We start from the raw sequence: 16823 nt of genomic DNA on the forward strand, positions 1-16823 counted from the left end.
GCAAAGGAGGAGAGGAGAAATAGTCAGCAGGCAAAACATATCTTGGCACGAGGTGTGAGATACAAGTCACCCGCTCAGTTACTGGTACCACTGCCAGACACTGAGACAAAAAACACACGCAGGCAACAAAAGCTGGCTTCCAGACACACCGGCACAGAGAGGGCTCTCTGTGAAGCCTATGACTCAGCTTGAAGTTGACCAACAGCTGCAGGACAAAGATTTCTGCTCTGGGGTCACAAGATAAATATGAAGGGGTTACAAGACGATCAACAGAAAGGACATCAGAAGAAACACTTCTGCTACACAAAAATTATATTTATCTTTTCTAGTCTTTTCGACTTGCTTGAGAATCCTGGGTGTATTCAAAGATTATAACTATTCAAATAAAACAATTCTTTAGTTGAATTGGGACCGGTGGTGAGGGGTCACAAGTAGACAAAGCTTTATTTTAGGGGGTTCAAGCCACAAAGGTTAGGAACCACTGATTTAGGGGACTACACCGAGAGGTTCTTTATGTTTCTGCCCATTATATCACTCATACTTAAAGGAACACGCCGACTTATTGGGAATTTAGCTTATTCACCGTAACCCCCAGAGTTAGACAAGTTGATACATACCCTTCTCATCTCATCGTGCGTGCTGTAACACTGTCTGACGGTTCCAGCGGCATCAGGCCTGCACAGAGCATGCAGGTCAATGGTTCCAGTAATCCTACTGCTCCAAATTGTGACAAAAGTGACAAAATAACGGCAACATGTTCCTATTTACATGTTGTGATTTGTAGAGTCACAGCGTGTACAAAAAACAACATAACATGAGACACAGCCATCTTCTAACCGTAAACAAACCGGGAACTATATTCTCAGACAGGCTTGCTGCAAAGCAAATCATTCCGCCCAAGTACTACGTTCTTCCGCCTGAGAATATAGTTCCCGGTTTGTTTACGGTTAGAAGATGGCTGTGTCTCATGTTATGTTGTTTTTTGTACACGCTGTGACTCTACAAATCACAACATGTAAATAGGAACATGTTGGCGTTATTTTGTCACTTATTCGGAGCAGTAGGATTACTGGAACCATTCACCTGCATGTACTGTGCTGGCCTGATACCACTGGCGCCGTCAGACAGCCTTACAGCACGCACGGAGATGAGAAGGGTATGTATCAACTTGTCTAACTCTGGGGGTTACGGTGAATAAGCTAAATTCCCAATAAGTCGGCATGTTCCTTTAATTATACAATGCTCATCATCACATTCAAACCTGGATTTTAATAATCAATAATCAGAGTATACAAAGGCTCAGTGAACTTATTCTATTTTATTGTTTATATGTATATGCTTATTGTCTTCTCACTACTACAGTATGTTTTGTGTCTTTTGCCTTCTTGCTTTATTTACCCAATTTTGTCTTGCTAATGTTTGGCCCCACTGTTTAGCTGTCTGTTTTATTGGCCTCTTCTGCCTTGCTTGTGTGTCAAAGCACTTTGTAAACTCTGTTTTCAAATGTGCTATATATATATTTATTATTATTAATAATAATAATAAAAATCAGTCTTTCTTTGTGGATGCTATTAAAGGATAACTTCACATTGTTTTCAAGTCTATCTTTAAACAATACTTAAATGGCGATATATGCACATTGAAACAGTTATTGGTCGCTGTATTGATCAATAAATCCCTCTGAGTCACGGTGGAAAGCTTGTTGTTTTATAAGATACCCAGTCGATTTGGGTCACTCAGACTGCCGAAGCTTTAAATGAACTTCAGAATATTTTTTGCGTAAAACAAGGACTGTGGTTTTTGTCCCCATGTCACTTACAATAGAATTACTGTTAGAAAAGATCGTCACAGCTCCCAAAAACCGTTTCAATGTACATATGGACATGTGAGCGTTGTATAAAGATAGACTTGAGCATGCCCTTTTAAACGTTAATGGATAGTTGGAAGCTATTCGTGAAGCCGCTGGCTCTCAAGTGTCTGATGCTGAAGTTTCACACAAGCACTTGAATGCACCAAGAAGGCAGGGGCCCTGCTTGCATTTGCACAGCTTGTAGGCCTTAACATTGGATTTTTTTTTAACCATAATACATCTCAAGAAGGTGAACTACTATTCTAGGGAATAATAACTAAATAACTAATAAATTATAGTAGCTGATGAATATCTTTGTACCAGTCAGTCCCGCTGACGTAAAATCACACTGACGTCACATATGTGTACACTATTAACAATGAAAGTTCTGTCAGCGAATGACAGCTTGTAACATCCAGGCCCTGTGTTATAACAAACTGTTACATAACCTGCACAGAACAAAATGGTACCATTTGAAAAGGCCCGTGTTCATTGGTGGACCTGAGCAGAAAACAGGACGTCAGGGACAGGTTGATTGGGTGTCAGGAGAGCAGGAGGAAAGAGCTTTATGAGTTTTAAGCACCAGTTTCTTTTTTCAGCATTAGTCACTATTACCTCTTTCTGTTTCCCACTAACTTCTCTTCTTTCTTTCATTGCAAGTTTAGTGATAAGTACAAGGAAGTTCTTAGTGTTGATTGAGTCAAACCTCACGTGTAAATTATCTGTGCAGCGCATATCTTTTTCAGTATCAAAGGGTGTTTGTGTTTGTTTAGAAAATTGGTTCACTTTTCACGTGAAATGTGCTTCGATTGGGTTTTCACATGTTTTCTCTACAATCTCAGACGTTCTGCTTGACCTTTGTGGAGTTGTAAAGATTATAAGATTTTGCTTTCCTGTTCTCCAATATCCTCAACCAGGAAAAAAATGGTAAACATATATATACAAATCTAAGCTCATATGGAGCCATCTACAGCTCTGAGTAGACACAGAGACTCCCTGCAGAAAAAAGGAGGTTTCATTTAAAGCAATTTCCTTCTTTTCTTTTCTTTTCTTCACTCTATCTTCCCCTGGTGCATACCATGGATGCTATAGTGGTGTTTCCAGCTGCCAAAACCGGTCACAAAGTACTTTCAAATCTGTGTCATATGTGCTTTGCTATCCCCATGGCCTCACCACTTAAAAAACTGCAGCCATTGTGACATAAAGGCTGAATGCACTGGATGTTCGACACAAGCGTATAGACTTTTTGTTTAGACAGATAAACGTATAAACACAGTTGATCGGCTTTCTGTTTTGTACATATCTGTAATTTAGCTCTATGTAAATATTTACTCAAAGCTTCCTCCTATTCAGAAGATTTCAAGTTCAGGACATGAAGAAAAAAAAATCCCTCCCATGCATCAGATTTTGGAGGGTGGCCAATCATTGAAACAGTCACTGTGGCAGGTGATCCTGTAAGGATGTGAGCCGTCAGAACTGCATATAGGTTGATATAGAGATACAGGCAGCAAAAATTACAACTAGCGTCCACACTACTCCACTACAAATTTCCCCGCTCCTTAAACAGACATTTGGAAACACTACTCACCCTGTTTAAATTTGAAAACTCTGGGGTTGTGTTGTAGAGGCTAGAGGCTGGATGGGTAGAAACGGAGACCCTTGGAAACCTCAACGCAGACACCCACGTCAGTCAGTCTTTTTGGTTAGGTAGGCTAACATACCTTACAGTAATAGTTCCACCTTGATGTTGGTCCAAGCAAATACATCCCTGATCTTACTTTTCACCATTCTTTGTTGTTTCTCCAAAAGTATTTTCTGTATTTTCAACTAATACATCCATGATTTTCAACTGCAGAGTAACTTTAGACAATCTGCTTCCTGTTTACACTGGCATGCCCAGTGTATGCCAATGGTCATTTGATATGCGTTGTCAGACGTGTTAATATGGACAGAGATCATTTCTGATATGGGGCCTAAACACTGTGTGGACGGAGATCGTTTTTGTTTCAAAAGGTTTTAAAAAATGAAAACATAGTAGGGTGAATGTAGCCTAAACCCAGTAAAGTTAAACCAAAACAGCTGAAAGACGCTAAAACGCTCGCTAAGTTTAAGGCAATCTGCAGAGTCAGGGTGATCATTTTCTGTGGGTTCAGCAGGACGGCTGACACCTTTCACATTACACATAGTCATCTGAGCCATTGTTAATGTAAAAATACGGATCAGTGGACCTTTAAAGTTATCATAGTAAATCCACAGATGAAAGATGGTGATGATTTTTTTTTACTAAGAAAGGGTTTTCCTTTGTCAGTTTCTATCTATGATTCCTTGGATAGACTCCAGACTTGTGACACAGCTTGTTTTTGTAGATGAATGTTACTTTTCCTTGTTTGCCTGCTGCTAACACTGCACTATATGTTGTACTTGTAACTACTTGAGCATTATCTTGTTACTGGCATAAAGCCCTTTGGATTACTGAAGGTGTTTGTCCAACAGAGAGTGTCAGACAGGGAAAAGCTCTCAGCGCTGACATGGAAATTGTGGGTTTGTGAAAGAGGGAGTGAGCTGACATACAAAACAAACAGCATTCTTCCTTCTTTTGTGAAATCCTGGAGGGAGGTTTCCCTGCAGAGCACTAACTTCAAACTGTCATTGGTCGGTCAAAGATCTTACCAAGGAAATCCTAAATTTGTTTTTCTGATAAATGCAGTGCTGATGATGAGGGATTCAAAGTAAACATCTTGAATCACTGTTGATCAGAAAAGTTCTTCTACTTTAAACATTTCAGACAGGTCCTGCCCCCCTCATCCACAGATTGGTGTAAGGTTTCTGCCTCCCATCTGTGCGGCTGTATACCTTCCCTGCCCCCCTGTCTTTTCCCCCCACTAATGGCCATGTTCAATAAAATTGCACAGAGAAGCCTTTCTAACCCACACACTCAAATGACCTGAATTGACACATGCAAACTCTGTTAGAGTAACCCAGTTAAGCTAATACTTGATCATGAGAAACACAATTAAGATGCCTGACTTTCTCTGATGGTAAATAAGTTACTGAGAGAGTGCAATGGCATCATCACTCTCTTCTTCTGTATTAGTAGAAGTCACTGGGTCCTGTTTAGGTATATTCTGGTGAGTTTATGTATTTACTTACTCATTTTGTGATTGAGTGAGATCCCTGTCTGCCTCTTTTGTGGGTTGGTTACAAAGATGCTCTTTCAATTAGGGAAGGTCACCGAATCGGTGCTAGCAACACGGAGCTGCTGCAGCTAATACCCAGAGCTCACATTGCTAACACGGCAATTATGAGGGCATAATATAAAGAGTGTATTTGTGCCTCTTAACACACACAAATGCAATTAAAATGTCTGTGCAACATGAACAGGGCCCTTACATGATAACAAGATTTGTTTTCAACTCAGACATTGTTTAAATTCACCTACCCTGTTAGCTGCTAGCTGCGTCTAAGTTTCCTTAGCCGGGCTAGCAGGCCCGGCCGGCGTCCTTGCTTCTGCTTCCTCCCCGCCCTCCGCGGCCGACAACAATCCAACGAGCGCCCGCTGGTTTGGTGGATGTCCTCCAGAAAGCCGTTCATGCCTTCGCAGCGATGAACTGTAGTTTATTTCCCCCTCAAAAATAGGTAATTGAGCACTGTAGTGGTTATGCCCATATTAGTGACTATGTAACTACATGGAAACGGACCAAATTATGTTTGTGCCTTGTAAAAAAACTAGTGTTACAGATGGCTAGCTGTAGCCTCGCAGATATACAACACACGGAAGAGCCTTTTGAGTTTGATGGTCGTCCTTACTTATTTAAACAGATGAGTATACAGACGAAGAACTAGCCTCACAAGAGTTGGAAAGAACGAGACAGACAGAGGGGCAACAGGCAGATGAAGCAGCTGCTCCAAGCGCAAGCTAAAACTAGGCTTCAGTAACGCTATTACTGTACAAGGCACAGACATAATTGTGCCCGTTTCCATGTAGTTACATAGTCACTGATATGGTCATAACCACTACAGTGCTGAATTACCTATTTTTGAGGGGGAATCAACTACAATTTTCGCCGCGAAGGCATGAACAGCTTTCTGGAGGACATCCACCAAACCAGTGGGCGCTCGTTGGATTATTGTCGGCCGCGGCAAGCGAAGATTGTGGGGAGGAAGCAGAAGCAAGGACGCCAGCCGGGCCTGCTAGCCCGGCTAAGGAAACTACCACACAGATTGCCACTGCATAGCCTCCTATTCACCAAGGCCAGATGGATCACACACAAAGGCAAGACACGCCCTGCATTGCATTCAAGAACTAGGATTGGCCAGGCGTTCATGCTTGCGTGTTCAGGTCCTTTCCCCTGACCAATGGGGCTATCCTGACCCTAGTCTCGCATTATCAGACCTATCTCCAAAGCACTGTGACAGTGTAGGAGTATGGTCTGGCTACCCCGATTATCTATTCTGGGATATAGGAAAAATGCTCTGGCTTGTTTGTATTTCTTTAAACCAATCACAACCGACCTGGGTGGTGCTAACCCCCAGATGCAGCAACGAACCCTTGCGAAATAGTAAGCGGAGATAGCAGAAGGGGAGGAACATTCGGCATGTCTCCCACGTGCCAGATTTCAGACTTTATCCCAGCAATGTACATCGTTGCGCCAGACTATCCTGACCTTAACCACTTGAGAGAGTGGTATCGATCTTCTCATATATCTTCAATCCAGAAAGCGAATAAGTGTATTTCCTGAAATGTAAAACTATTCTTTTAAATGTACGCAAATGAGCATGTTCTTTAAAGCGAACGTCCTTATACACGCACATGAATTCGCAGTGCAAAAATAGGGCGATGTTTACCACAATTCCAAGGGGTTATCTGTAATGCAGGAAGTGCGTGTGTAATGAAGGAAGCCTAACTAAAAGATAAACACACCACACCTCGTACTGTCTTGTCCTGTCAGATTCTGTCTCACTCTGCCTGACTGCTGCTGCTGCCTCTGGGTCAACAGGAGAGGCAGCACGCAGTAGCATATACATGACTATATAAATCGCTTCCAGGCTTAGCTTTTATTGTTTTTCCGAAAGCATCAAATCTGTTGCAACACTTCTGGAAATACTATATCCATGTGCAAACTGCTAAGAAAAACCATGGAACTAGGTGTGTTAAATGCACACAATTATCTCAGTTTCAGCTTGTGTTCACAGGAGAAAGATGCACTAACTGACATTCCTTAATCATACTCCTACCTATGAACTCATGATAAAGGACATTTCCTTGATGAAACTATGCATTAGTCCGCTTTACCTGTCACTCCCACACATACTCAATAAAGTGCATTAACACAAACAGACTGAGGCATGAGGAGACAGGGAGTAAGACGGAGCGTGGTGTGTTTACTTTATTTGTTCGTCGTGGCACAGCTCGAACAAAAGGCCCCGTTTTTGCCACACAATACTCCTTGCAGGTTATTTCTGGTGCCCCGGTGGTGGAGAAGGATGAAAGACCAGCCACAAAGGAAAGAATGTGGTTCCTGTTGTGGTCTTAGGGTCATGGGCAAGTAGATGTGGGGGTGGGGTGTCTGCTTTTTCACATTGGGTGGCCCCTGGGGTGCATGAGTCAAGGTTTGCTATTGGAGGAGGGGTGCAGGGAGGGGGAAATGGGTGTTTATAGGCAAGAGCTGGAGGGGTCAGAGGGATGAGTTATGTTATGAGAAGGACGATACAAAAGATGCCACCTTGGGATAAACCAGGATGAAGATAAGAGCGTTTTAAGGAATGAAGACAGTCAAGATTTCAAAAAACCAAACAATTCAGACAGAAAGAATAAAGATTTTAAAGGCACAGAATGTATCCCTCTGAATGGGCACAAAAGAACCTATTCAGACAGGGAAGTGAGACAGACCTACCTGAAGACTTCTTTGTGTTTCTGTGCATATTGTTAAGTGATGATGTATTCAAATATAGCATGCAAATGTACAAAAACTTTTGTGATGATGATGATGATGGCAGAAATCAACAATCATGTTACACTCTCTTTTCTCTGCTCCATGTGGTTGTGTGTGTGTGCCGTCTAATTGGCAGAGTGGTCTGGGACCCTGTGGCTGTGTGCATGGAAGGCTGGCACAACAATACAGGAAGCCAGCACTTATCTGGAAGCTATGAGGAGGAGGACATAGCAGACAAGTTGAGAACTGGGCAGGATTTCTCATAAAATGTATGCAAATTAAGAATCTATGTTCAATCATAAATCTAAAGGAAGGGAAACAATCTTTGCGCAGGAGAGAACAGCATGTGAAAACTACGGCGCAAGGCAGCAAAGGTCCAGAGGATGTTTGGAGTTTACACTGACTGTCAGTTTACTGATTTGTGTGTTTGTTTTCCTGGTGATGACATGCACAGGGCTTTGCTAATGTGTATCGTCAGTACAGAGTACAGCTAAATCTAATGTGGCAACGTGAACTTGAAATGCCAAAACCAATATGACTTTATTCTCAATAGCATTTTTTTGCCACAATTTCCCCCTTTTCCTGCAACAAAAGTATGAATGTACCATTACCATTAACACCAGCATACTGTAGTGAGAATTTACTCAGGATCAACAGTACATTTTCCACTGTTAATAAGTTTTAGTGACACGTGGTTTTATAAGATTGTTCACAACCAGGCCTGCTCTTTGTATGCATCATATGAATGCTGACCCACCTTTAGCACAGAAGTGAATGACACTGTCTCACGCTGGCCAACTTATTCAACACTCTCTCCTCTGAAAAGCTTGATAAATCAGAACTCCATGCGAGCTCCTCTGAGATAAGAAAACCTGTTGAATTGCTTTGACTTGTGCAACGTTTTATAGATGAGTCTGGGAAACATCAACAGACAGATGGATTCTGTTGATGTCGGTCGGAACAATGAAATGTACTGTAGAAATGTTATTTGGGAAAAACAGCTTTCCCATTAAGCCATGCACAGGATCCACCTTTGTGAGCGTTACATTCTCCATCAATTTTTGGATGGATTTCAGCTCTGTGTATGACTTTCCATTTAGCCGTTCATACAGTCCTTAGTCAAGTAAATTTTCAACTCAACAAATTTGCCTTAAGGGGCTTTACATAAAATGAAGAAACTGCAATAGATGACGTGTACAATAGACCAAACTAGCTAAATTATAATATGGAAATTCAGGATGACAATATCATAGAAATATTGTAAACCAAACAGATAGAACCTGAGCCAAATGACCTCCTCTCCACTATGAAGACCTGAAAAGAGGACAGACTGCACAAACAGACAGCAGGAAAAGGCATCATTCACACACGGGAGAGATAAACACAAGAGGTGAGGCTATATCACCAGGACGATCACCCAGAACCAAAAATTCTGGAAATGAGGCAACGACAGGAAAGAGAGAGAGAGGTCCCAGAATAGCTGATGGTCTAGCACATAGAAATCTAAATGAAAAGAGAGGACAAGGAGGAGAAACTAGTGAGTGTCAGCAGGGCCCACATCTCTTTACATCATGTACACAAACAGTCCTGGAACAATAAATTCCCATTTGGATAATGACTTTAATTCAAAATGGCAACGAGATTGATGCCAGCCCATCCAAAATCCCAGAACACAGAGAGAAACAGCTGATTTCTCAACTTTAAGAACTCCCTAATAATCTCCCTGTATTTGCTTTCACTGAGTAAAGTGGGTACACCATTTACTTGAAAAGGCAGTGTAATGGTACTAATATGAGCTAATAGAGAGAGACTAAAACGGAACAAGCAGGTTGTTTTTAAATTCCTGACTTGGTAAAATAATCTCAGCTAATCAGCTGGTCTGCCCCTGCAGGATTTGTATACACACTGGAGGCAATTGAGAGAGCAGAGCAGTGTTAGAAAACACAGCAAGGCATAAACAGATTTGGCTAAGGCAGCACATAACGTTTTATGCAGTGAACCAAAGCTTTTGTTTTTGGCCTTGAGCAAATACAAAACACATTACAAGTTGCATTTAAGTGCAATGTTAATGGACAAAGAAAAACAATATATTTACAGTTACATCATCTTCATGAAATGCCATTCTATTGCACTGTGCTCCAGTAAAAAGTAATCTAGATGCATATCTGGCAGAAGGACAGGAAATTTGAGAAGCCATATCCAAACCAATAAGTCCAGCGACGATTATTCAACACCCTGGTCAAGAGGCAGCTGTCAGGGTGTGTGTGCGCATATCTTAGACAACAATGTGGCATTTAACCTTCCTTCATCTACCTGCTGGAATAAATCAGATTAACACTGCTAATGTTTAACAAAGACAGGTGACAGGGAGTATATGTTTGTGTGTATGTTTATATACTTTGATAACCCCTCCCTGACCCCTCATGCTCATCTTCTAATAGTCCTTGCCAGGGCCACTAATCATTCCACAGACTGTTGCACAACACCTTTCACTGGCTCCAAGGAAACATACTGTGCTGCCAATAACACTCATACTTAACAAAGGCATTCAGCACACACAAACACACACACACACACACACACACACACACACACACACACACACACACACACACACACACACACACACACACACACACACACACACACGTTTTCGCAATATTTGAGCCTGGAGAGTTTCATGACTGTAAGTAACTCTGAGCATGTAAAGGCTAAATCCAGTTACCAAAATAATAAAGCCCATCATAAGAAATCATGTAATTTCTGGGAAAACTCTCCTGCCAGCTCACTCTGTTTCACCTCATTACAGTGCAGAGCCAGCAGATGGCACCATTCTTCTTTTAGTTATTTACATAGTGTCTATGACTCTTCCTCAATAGTTTTTGTGTGAGTGAGAGTCTTTGTGTTCTTAAAATAAAAGGTTAATTTGTGATATGTTGGTGTGTTGTTGCTGCACTGGACGTCACAAGCATGGGAATATAATTAAATAAACCGCAGTTTATCAGTCTATTATTTCTGTTATTTATAAATCACAAAACACATGCAAACCTCCAGAGAAACTCCTCTGATGAATCTTCAGTGTGAGATCTCTTAGGTCACTGCTCCCTCTTCTGACACAGAAACAAATTACGAACAGTAGCACACTCCACCGTGTAACTAATGTGACTTAGACACTTACCTTCAAAGGTATCCAGCCACACAGATAGTTTTGGTTTTGTTTGTCCAGGTTTTGAGAAAAATATCTTGTAGACAAAATATCCTAAATATCCTTTTTTGTTGAATTCTTTAAATAAAATAATTTTCAATGCTGTGAGCATGACTGACTGAATTCAACATTCACCTCCATTGTATTACAGGTGGAGGCAGAAATCTCATTTGCTTGATGAATTTTAAGTATTTGGACTGAATTGTTCTTTGTAGTCCTCAATGCATATATTTCTAAACGTTTTAAATTTATGCTGCACAGATATTAATGGGGGGTTAGGATGATATCAACAAAACATCCCACACCATATGTGCTGAAAAGTATGATTAATTCTGTTACGTTGTGTTAAAGGAGCAGTGTGTCAGATTTAGGGGGATCATGTTGGCAAAAATACAATATAATATTCATAACTGTGTATATGTATAAATAACTATTTTTCTATTAGTGTATAATCACCTGAAACTATGAATCGTTGGGTTTTCATTCGTTTAGAATGAGCCCTTCATATCTACTCAGGAGGCGGGTCTTCATCCACGGAGCCCACCATGTTGCACCACCATGTACATCTACAGTAGCCCAGAATGGACAAACCAAACACTGGCTCGAGAGAGGGCCTTACGTTTTTACCTGAAGGCCACCGTAGGTTTTCTCACACTATGGGGAGCGCTTTGAAAGGTAGGGGTGAGGGAAGGGGTATTCAGTTAGTTGCAATCTGCAACCTCACCGCTAGATGCCACTAAATCCTACACATTTTCCTTTAAGTGAGACAAACTGGACTAATTACACTTGGCAGTTTTTTTTTACACAAACCAAAATAAACCGATTCCCCTTAGACATGAAACAGAAAACTACTGGTGGAAACTGGTTACAGCCAATTAAGCCTTACCAATACATCCTGTTTTAATTAAGGGCATGGCCTATAATTGATGAATAACCTAATGCTTGCCATAAATGAATTAATAGTGGAGTGGGGATGGGAGGAAAATGGATCAACCCCCCCCTGAGAGTGCTCACTTTGTCCCAGAGGTCTTATCAGTTGCCCTCCTTGTCCCTTACATGGCCCTATTTGCTGCTGACTGTCACCCAGCTAGATAGATAGAGGTCTAATAGAGAGACCTGCTCTGTTAAGTGATTGAGCTGTAAATACAGATTGACCTGAACTAAGACTCCCATCATCTGTAAACTCATTCAACACTCTGCGTCCTCTCTCCCTTGATGTCTGGGAGAATCTGAATCATTTCCATCATTGAGCAAAGGGAGCATCTCTGATCTTGAGATAGAGAGAGGGAAGGGAGTGAGCCACACAGCGCATACTAGAGATGAATGTGTGTGTGTGTATAAATGTGGATGTGAGAGGGTGTTGGAGCGTCAAACGACAGCCCTGAGATGATCTTTCCATCAGCCCCACAGAGAGCGGAGATTGTCCCCGAGAGAATTTATGGATATAGTCATAAAACGTGAAGACTTCAGTAATGGGATATGTCGATAAAACCCACGGCGGCACAATCTATGGCAGTTTACTGAGGAGATGAGTGGCCCGGCTGTTAGACAACTCAAATCTAATTTTCTCAATAAAGCCCTGTAAGTCAACAAACCTAAAGCGTCCATAAATCATAATACAGGACAGATTAATCAAGACTGTATTTATTGTTATGGTAGAGTGCCACTGCAGCATTAATCCTATCTCTGTATGTGCTCTAATGGCAAAATTAGCCTTTTCCTTGTGTAATATATATGTACCATCTCATACAGAGTTATTCTAGCTATGCAATTATTCAAGAATTCAGGTTTTATACAAATTTTAATTTCTAAATTTCAAACTCAATTGAATTATAATGATTAAAAGAAAACCTCAAGTCTCAATCAAGATGCGTCTATAGTTTTCATTGTAATTATTGCTTTTTAGGGAAAATATAGGATAAAATAAGACAGGGAAATAACCATCAAGTCATTTAAATAGTGATGGTCACTTTGTTGTGTGTGTATCTTTAATTGAGATTCTGTAAATTAGGGAATGGATTTTAGTGTTAGGCATACATTTTCAGGCAATTAAGAATCATAATTATACCACAATTATAAAACCAACTTTCTTGCTCTCTCAGAGTTTGGCTCTTGTGCATTTAGTAAGTATAATGTGGGGGGAAAATAATGCTGATGACACAGAATCAGAGCTGGTACATCCGTCATAGTGAACAAAAAAGTATTTTGGCAGTGACTTTTTCATGATTCTTTATTCCCTATTTTGTACTGCGAGTGTGACATCAATAAGGTTAAAGTGATGGCAGTTCCTTTTAATTTCAGGGCTAGTCATATCTTATTAAGAGCAGTTAATGATCCACAGTCCACCCTAGCAGATGATCTCCAGTTCAACTTGCCAGATTTATTGGTTATTTTACGAGATGTAATTTTGAGTATTTAATGAAGAACTCTTAATGTGCATTGACTTCTGAAAATCTGTAAACTCTTTGACCTTTTTTGATAGCTTTTTGACAGCAATTTTTATTTCTGGATTTCATTTTATGTTAATTAGAACTGTATGAACTACAGTGACTCTATAGGTCATTATATAAAAAGGTACAGATGTGGCTCGTCACAGAAAAAATGAAAATATACACACTTTTACTCTTCTCTGCACCAGAGTTGGCCCTTTGACTGCTGGATGCTCCACATGGGCAGTGATGCCTGCAGAGCCAGACAGCCAGGACGGACGCCTTGTGAAAGCCAGCAACTCCTCCCCCGGGGGAAAGAGAGGACTCTCACTGTTTTACTAGCACAATTATGCCCCAATCATTTCCAATTCTTTGGCAGTCATGGGCCAAAACAGTCTTGAGGATGAAGGTTACAGAGCAGCAGAGGGCAACTATAAACACTGACCAATGTGTTCAAAAGGGCTTTATGCTTAAAAATCATACTGACAAACAAAAATATTAGGCACTAATGAAGCAAGTGATGCTTAAAATATGAGACACTTTGTTGGGTAACAAATGGGGCACAAAATGATTGAAAAAAATGGCTGATATGACTTTTTAGAGAGTTGAATGAAAAATGAGTTTTTTCTATAATCCGGGTGGACAGACCCTTTAAAAAAATGCTCTCCACATGTACCAGTGCATTTGTAAAAAAAAAAGATAGAGCTGATTACAATGAATTTAAGGTTCCTAAAGAGCATGTTGGATCTCAGTTATCTTCATCATCTGTTCAAGGCTGAAACAACATTCCTTTTTATTGTGCAGGGTTAAAGTACAACACAGCTGAGCTGTTGCCTCAACACATTAAGGTCTGTATATGAGTCAGTGGTCGTGCTCAGTGTCAGAAGTGAAGCTGCTCTGGGGAAGCTTGAGCCTGGATCAACAGTAATCCTTCTCCCATGGAGGTCACAGTCTAGTTATAGGAGGCAAAGGTTCCCTCCGCTGTTTTCGGCCCAACTTCCATTAGCAATCTGTTAGTCTCAGTCCATTGAGAGGGAGGACTGAAGCATGAGCTCCTGGGAGCACACAAACATACAAAGACACACACACATGCTCACAGCACAGACCTTGTTTGATGAAAAGAACAATTAAGGGAGAAATGAGGGAGAATCATCAGGGGAAATGGCTGATGAAGACTTTATTGATTAGAGCAGCCTCACTGATCTAGCTCTCACTGTAGCAATTACCCGCCTGGCGCTAGTGGGGGCCGGATGGTGCAGGGCCCCATGTGAAGACCACGACGTGATAGATGCGAAGAGAGGGAGCATTTTTGTCTATATGTTTGACTATATTTGACAGAAAGCAACAACATCAGCCTTTAATTTTAGTTTGAACTGAAACAGAATGTCCCTCACCTTTCCATGAAATTAATTGTTTTGTTTTTTTAGAATAATTATATGATTTTAGATTGAATATTCTGCTATTTTATACAATTTTCTTATCATACCAAACAGCTACATAATACTAATTAAAAAAGAGTAGAGGCAAGATACATAATAGATACAAAATGGTAATGAATGCACCTCTGGGCTCAGGGGAAAGGAGTTTTAGGGTTGATTTCGGGTCTGCTGGATGGAGGATAGCGTTTACTGTGTAGGACCTGCTCCTCATTATCATAAATAGTTCCCTGTCCCTTTGTTTCACCACATTTACCGAAACCCTTGACTATACACATGCGGCAGAGCATGCTTGGATCTGCATATGATAGTGCAGAATAAAACACAGTCTTCCTCTTTTTGTCTCTCTTCTACAAACATACAAACTAACACCAATGATTAATTCAAATCCCTCGTGAATAAAGCAATAAAGTCTTATGGGGCCACATCTGAGTCTACATGGCCACATACCTACCGCGGAGGCCAATCTGGTCATTTCCATTCGTTTGTTTGCTCAGCTAAGACAGCTTTGTATTTGTATTTAAATCAGACTATTGTCTGTTCTTAGACCAAAGACGCTGTCAGGCAATTGATGTGTATGTTGACTTATCAATGCAGTTGTTTAGATTGCAGACACTCACATGCCTGGTTAGCTCGAAACGGCGTCCTCTCTTAGCATGGTGATAAATTGTATGTAGTTTAAATTTAACAGTTGCATACCAACAAGACAAGACGTATTCTGAATCACTTGGTTACATCTTATTGTTCACATTATATAGTCACCGTGCACTAAAAATCAAGTGAATGTGCTGGATTAGAACATAGATCTTCATCCCTGTGGCCGAGGTCAGATGAGGTGACATAGGGAGAACCGTCATCTAATTAGGTGGAGGTGAAGGACCAAGATTTAATCAGAAATGTGACCGGTTGCTCTGCGAGCATGAGGGTGTTCAGAAAAACATTAAACTGACCCAAATGATGATTTTATTTATAGAAACTTAAATACTATAATAATAAAACTAGAAGGGAACTAAAGCAGCATACTTATAAAATAATCTAAATAAAGGCACGAAAAAATAAAATGTTTAGTAGTTTGAATTACTCTTTGTACGTTTCTGAGAATTTCTGGCTCTTTTTACTCTCCAATATATTAAATAATGGTTTGTTACGCCTCTACATTAGCACCTCTTACTTTTGTCGAAAGGGAAAGCCATACATATGCGATTTTATAAATATTTGAGAGAATAAATAAATATGATATATTATATTTCTGATCATTGTGAGCTACAGTAAGTGGTCTTCTGGGAAATGTGCAGTATAAAAAACAGCCTCAGTTAAGAATGTATCTTATTGCAACTCTTAACTTAAATAAATATATCTTCAGAAAAATGCCTTCTCTACTGGAACTAGAAACAAATAACAATTTAATATCTATATTAAAACTAACTAACTACCAAACTCATGTTGATGATTGGACAAATCTGAGAAAAAAAAAGTAAAAGTAAATTTAAAATATAAACTGCTGGAAATGTTGCTCAGTAGTAAAAGGAGCCCCTCTGTCAGGCTTTAATGTCATCATTTCAGACTGGGAATGGATGAAAAGAAACCAGTCCTCTCAGTAACTTGAGCCACTGTGCTCTCATTCTGCAGCCTCACAGTTTCACAGTCTAGTGAACCATTTGGCAAGGGCACAGAAACAAAAAAGAAATAATGGTCAATTGAGAAATATAAAGGGACAAACACAATCTGTTTCTGCACTAGATGGAGATGAATGGGGCACAATCCATTGCCTTCCATCACACCTACCCAGCCTGCACTGTGGCTGCTCCTTGCTTAACCGCAATGATGATTAATCCTATACCCACTATTTATATTTCCTAATTGTAATTAGCACGAATTATCAATTACGGTTAGTGCCTAATTGCCCTTCATAAAGACAGCTCCCCAGGTTTAAACGGGTCCATTTAAATAATGTAACTAATAGCTCTTGCC

This window comes from Sander lucioperca, chromosome 15, assembly GCF_008315115.2.
Source record: "Sander lucioperca isolate FBNREF2018 chromosome 15, SLUC_FBN_1.2, whole genome shotgun sequence".
Taxonomy (NCBI): domain Eukaryota; kingdom Metazoa; phylum Chordata; class Actinopteri; order Perciformes; family Percidae; genus Sander; species Sander lucioperca.